Source organism: Cynocephalus volans, chromosome 2 (genome assembly GCF_027409185.1).
Source record: "Cynocephalus volans isolate mCynVol1 chromosome 2, mCynVol1.pri, whole genome shotgun sequence".
In the NCBI taxonomy this organism is placed as follows: Eukaryota; Metazoa; Chordata; class Mammalia; order Dermoptera; family Cynocephalidae; genus Cynocephalus; species Cynocephalus volans.
In genome coordinates, this window is record NC_084461.1 from 232,416,615 (window position 1) to 232,422,375 (window position 5,761).

At 37.2% G+C, this 5,761-nt stretch overlaps 1 pseudogene; it reads left to right on the top strand.

Moving 5' to 3' along the window:
• Positions 1-3,689: 3,689 nt before the first annotated feature.
• LOC134368198 (NADH dehydrogenase [ubiquinone] 1 alpha subcomplex assembly factor 4-like) lies at positions 3,690-4,204 on the top strand (annotated as a pseudogene).
• The last annotated feature ends 1,557 nt before the right edge of the window (positions 4,205-5,761 follow it).

A 5,761-nucleotide genomic window follows, 5' to 3' on the forward strand; every position in this document is an offset into this window, starting at 1 on the left:
TACAGTTAGGTTTCAACTGACAGAATGTGAGCGCACGCAGCGAGCTCCATTCCTGGGCTCTGCCCTTGGAGAGAAGAGACAGACACACGCTGTCCTTTCCTCGGCCCCTCGTCTCTGATCAGGAGGTAGCGTATGACCATAGGAACCCAAGCAGCCACTTTAGACCACGAAATGGAATCCACATGTGCAGGACGGCAGAACAACAAACTGGAAAGGCCTGGACCTACGATGTCAGTCCTGGACTCCTAGGCTTGGACTGACATCTGAGAAAGAAGCAGACTTCCACTTACTTAAGCTGCGCCACGTCATTTTGATGTTAAATTCAATCATTGAACTGGTAATAAGACTATAAAGGAGCAAATGCGCACTTTTTAAGGGTGTGTTTGTTTGAAAGTCTAATTGGGTAGGACATAAGGTTACTCAGCATAAATAAAAAAAATTACTGTGATAGTGTTATAAGACACAGAATTTGGTGGTTTCAAAAAACACAAACTGGCAAATTGAAAAATAGTTTCATAGTTGGAAATGGAATGATTAGTGTCCTTGCTGATGAACTGCAGCTGACATTCAAGGGGGAGATGGTCAAGCTGATGCCTGGAGGTCATCTTCCTTCCATTTCCGTCCACTTCTTGGGGAGCACATGGCGAGAACAAGAAGGTTCAGAACGGAATTAACCAAGAGACAACCAAGCAGATAAAAGGCACCTCATCCTCTTCCTCGCAGGAAACAGAAGGAGAGGAAAGTCACTGTGACTCTCAGAAGGTGACTAATTAGTGTCTGTGGGAGTAGGAATCCCATAACACTGACAGCCAGAGGCCCCAAACTGTCTTGCACTTATCTTAATATAGACGGAGAAACTGAGTCGAGGCAGGTGGGCTAGGCATTTATCCATTTATTCATTCAATTATCACTTACTTCTCTGCCTAGTAAAGAATTTAAACCAATAAATAAGAATTCACTTATTACTTCTCTATACTGGTGGCTGAGCTTAGGAGCTGCTGATTTAGAAAAATATATTGTACCACCTCCACCTTCTGGAACCTATATTCTAGAGCCTTACTCAAGCTGTAAAGATTAGAGGATTTATGATATACTGTTACACTACTCCCCTTAAGTGAAGAGTGATTTCTAGTTTTCATGCATTTATTGCTATTACACTTGCTCATTTTTTGGAGGTAAAGAACTCTCTTTTTCTCTTGAAAAAAAGAGTGGAAATGCTGATATTTCTCATGCCTTATTTACTTTATTGAAATACTGCCTACCTTTTAAAATACTATTCTGTTAAAAGAATCTACTCTGGGAAATTCAGGAGAGAATTTATATTAGCACTATTTTATGCTAAACTAAAAATTTTGACAGTCACTAATGGTACTACAATGAAATAATAATAGGTCTAATTTTCTGGTTATATAAAGGGAGAAAACTGCTCTACTTTTTGGAAGTGTTGAGCTAATTGGGGAAGATAGTTGGAGGTAATCACAGTGAGTTATTCTGCTAAGAAGGTAGCTGCAGTAATTTTTTCTTTTGCGTATTGATTATCTCTATCTTTATGATGATTAATTAGATCGAATACTCATTTAATGATTGATCGAATTTTATCATTTAGCAAAAATATTTACAAGAGGAAATTACAGGGAAATTTTATAATGAATCATTTCATTTGACTATTTAGTTTATGTAACATGTAGAAAGCTATTACTATTAATTTTGAGTAGTATGTGAATATAAAGAGTCTAAGGGGTTGACATAAATTGATAAATGGCTAGTTAGGATCTCTGTGTAGAAATTTATTATATTTTGAAGGAAACATAATTTATCAAGTCCCTCATTTTACATGTGCCTCATATTACAGAGGGGGATACCTTTTAGAAGAAATTACCTTCTCCAGCTCATACACAAGTAAGATTTGATAAGACAGAACCAGATATATTTTGACAATGTGATCGTGCTACAGTAATTTTCATCCCCAGACTATCTCTATTCTTCGAGTTCGAATTCTGAGTTGACTTATTTCTGTTACCGAACTCAGGTCTGGCCTCCTTCCCCCTTGAGAAGAAAAACTCAGAAGTCAAATGGTTGGTGTTAGAAAAGCAGACGTATTCAGCTGAAGGAGATGCTAGGCTATCCCATCTCAAAGACTTAAATGTACGGAGGGGTTTTCAAAGGAGGGGTTGAGGGAATGGAATGTGGGAGGTGAAAAGTAGGAGAGCAGGAGATGTGGGCTACGAGGGGTCCGTTTCTCAGAGTCAGGAGGTCTCACCAAGACTTATTCTGGTTTCTGTTCTCAGACTCCGCAAGATTTTGATTTGCTGTGGTGTAGCATCATCTTTTAGGCAAATTCTTTCGTGCTGTTTTGCTTCGCAGAGCTCTGGTTGACTCGGCTGGTGCCCAAGGTCAGCTTCCAGTCATTTGGCCTCGATCACTTCTTAAAACTCTACAAGTCTCAAAGAAAGAACTGTGAACTTCGCAAAGTACTGAGTAGCTTCTCAGCCTTGTTCTCCTATTTAGCAAGCAAGATAACAAAGTCAGGGGCTGGGAAGGAAGAGTGGAGAGAAAAAAAACCTGTCCTTTATAAACCCCCTCTTCCCCTTAGCCCAGGCAGTTTTAGGTCCCAACATGGCCTCAGTCCTGCTCATTCCAACATTTCTTTTTGTCTTACATAGCTTGGAATATTTTTATTTTTGATTCTTCATCATTAACCAAATCTTTAGTCTTTCTTGAAGAGTCACTGAAAATTGGAATTATTACATGTAATTATTTCTAATTTCTTATCCACAGGATAATCATTTCGTTTCTTTTTTTATATATGAAATTTTAATCCACTTTTGCAAATGTAGAAACTATATCACAGAGAGATTAAGTAGCTTTCCTAAAGTCGTATCTAGCTGAAGCTAGAATTTAAACATCAGTATTCTGAATCCAAATGATTATTGTTTTATTGATATTCTGCAAATCTAGAAGAACCTAGTACACTTCCAGGATGGGTTGAGATTCACAGTGCACTTTTTCTTTGGTGATCATATTGAGGTTTGATTTAGACAGAGAGATTTTCAGCAGTGGCCAAAACTATTGAAATTTTGCTCTAAAATAACCTATACTACTTAGTTCTTATTATAAAAAACTTAGTTATTATTATTAAACTAAATAAAAAAGCCAGATCCTCTGGGTTGGCATCCTACATCTACATTTTTAAAGCCAAGAGGAATCTCCACGAGATTTATTCTAGTATCTATATTACTGACTTGCAGAAGACGCTGTCTGATGGGATAGGTAGAGCACTGACATCAGCACTTCTACACTGCAGTTATTTTTGGCCTGTGGTAGATGCCAGAAAACTGCATGCTGCTTGGAATGAGGGCTATTACAAGTTATAATATCATGAAAAAGGATTCAGTAATCAGATAGACCTAGGTTCCAGTGCTGGCTCTACGACTGATTACTGTGTGCAGGTGGGTAAGTTAAGAAACTTCTCTGATCCTGAAGATTTGGGAATGGTGATATTCTTAAAGTGTTACTTTGAAAGGGTACATTCCCAAACCTGACAGACAATAAGGGGTCTATGTGTCCTTATTTCCTTCTCTAGAACTTGAAACTAAACTGAAGAGGCCATCAGGAATTAAAAGGCAATGAAGCATTGGTTTTGTTTTCCCACATATGGTGCAAACCTGAGGGCATCATGTTGTAAGGAGATGGGGATTGTGGTGATTCACATGATTGGGAATTTCAACCAAGAGAACCCAGTACAATGGGAAATCAGCAAGATGAAGCCCTCTTCTGCTCCCCAGCACCCTTCCACCAAGAGCTACCTGTGAGAGCAGGTGAGCCACCAACTAGACATTCAGGAAGATATTGCTAGAAAAGATGACAAGCTGCTGTCCTTACTAAAAGATGTGCATGTTGTTTCCAGAGAGCCTGTGTCTATCATGCAGGTAAAAGATGCTGAAACAAAGCACGTCAAGAGCCAGAGGAATTGAGATTGCCAAAAGGCCATCACTTTGATGAATCATTCCAAAAAGCAAAACTTGTATTATAGAGGCATTGACACCTCTCAACAATCGTACACTTTATCCGGAAACACGGACTGCTGAGAGAATAGCACAAGAACACCAGTTAGAAAAATATGAATTCCCTTCTCAAATATTTTGTTACTTTTGAAGTCAAAATCTTTCTTCCTGAAGACAAGAAAACAATACAATCAAAATGAAGGAGATCATGAAATTACTTTTCCTACGTGTATCCCCCACCCCCATGGCCTGTTTATTTCCTCATTTTTAGCATATTCAATTATTTAGATTACTGAGTGTTTAATGTCTCTTACTTGCAGGAGCATGCTATTGCTTCAGCTCCAGTGACTTCTCAGGATTGCTCATCAAATGTATTGTTTTCCTTTAAACTTTAATTTGGTTTAGGCATAGTTCATATCTGTATGTCAGTATGACTAATAAGCTCATCTATAAATTTATTATAATTAAAGTTATTTTAGACACATTATATTAGCTTTTAACATGCTCATATGGCCTCTTGGGAAATGTCCTGAATCTCTCATTTAACATTGAAATTTCCACCTTCCAATTTAGATGTTTAGCTCAGTCTTCCTATGGGATAGTGAAAGTAAGAGATTTCCTGACTCTTAAAACTGACATTTTGTCATTGTCGTTAGGATAACGGAGAGTGGACAGTGAGGGAGAATAATAATATTTCCCAGATAAAGACAGACAGCAACCTGGGTACAAAATCAGTAGAAAATTCATTTTTATTTCTACTCCAGGGAATAAGAATTAGCGAGGATTTCTTTTGTGCCGAATTGGTTTTATGTACAGAAAGCTGTCTTTAAAATTATAAAAAGTAATTAGTGGTTTTTATAAAACATCAGCAATCTCTGCTTTCAAGAACAGAAATAGGTAAGTCCAGAAGCTTTCAGAGAGGCAGGCAGCAGTGGAAACTATTTGAAAAAATAACTTTTTCCTCTGGATTTAATATAGAAAAACAAGGAAATTTTAAAGAGCACTTCAATCAAAGAACTGTGGTAAGTGAAATTTGGTGATCAAATATATACATATATATATATATATATATTCTGATTTTAATGCTAGTTAAGAGAGAAAAAGTCACAAGTGGAAGCAAAAATGGGACCATTTGAAGGGACCTGGGAAATTGCTGCTTCATTCATTTAACAAACTCCACAGCGCAACATACACTAGCACCAGGATTGTGAGCAAGACTAAGCTCAGCTCTGCCTAATATGTGATTACCGGTGGGACTTTGCGCAGATTGTTTAACCTCTTTAAGACTAAATTTCTTTAAGAAGATGCTGCCTTACTTAAATCTAAGAGTTACTGTGAAGATAAACAAAATAATAAAAGACTATAAAGGAAAAAAAACCGAATTGGTTTATCCATTGTCGCCAAACTGTTTTTGATGCTTGTTGTTGATATTTTACCTAGTTGCACAGCTATTGTGAATTCTTTCCTGGCTTTGGTCCTCTCCAGTGACAAGTATTTAACTGTGCTGAGTCTCAGTTTATGCTACCGTAAACTGGGAGATATCTTGCTTGTAGTATTACACTAAGAATTAACTACGGGCTAAATATTATACATAGCAGTTGTGAAAATAATTTTTCAATTATATAGTGCAATATAAATGCACATTTTTGTTACCTTTACTATTATCATTACTATTTCTGGTTCCTATGACTCTGGAGACCTAGGAAAAGATACCAAACAAAAGCTTACTAAACATTAACATGCTTCATTTTTTCATA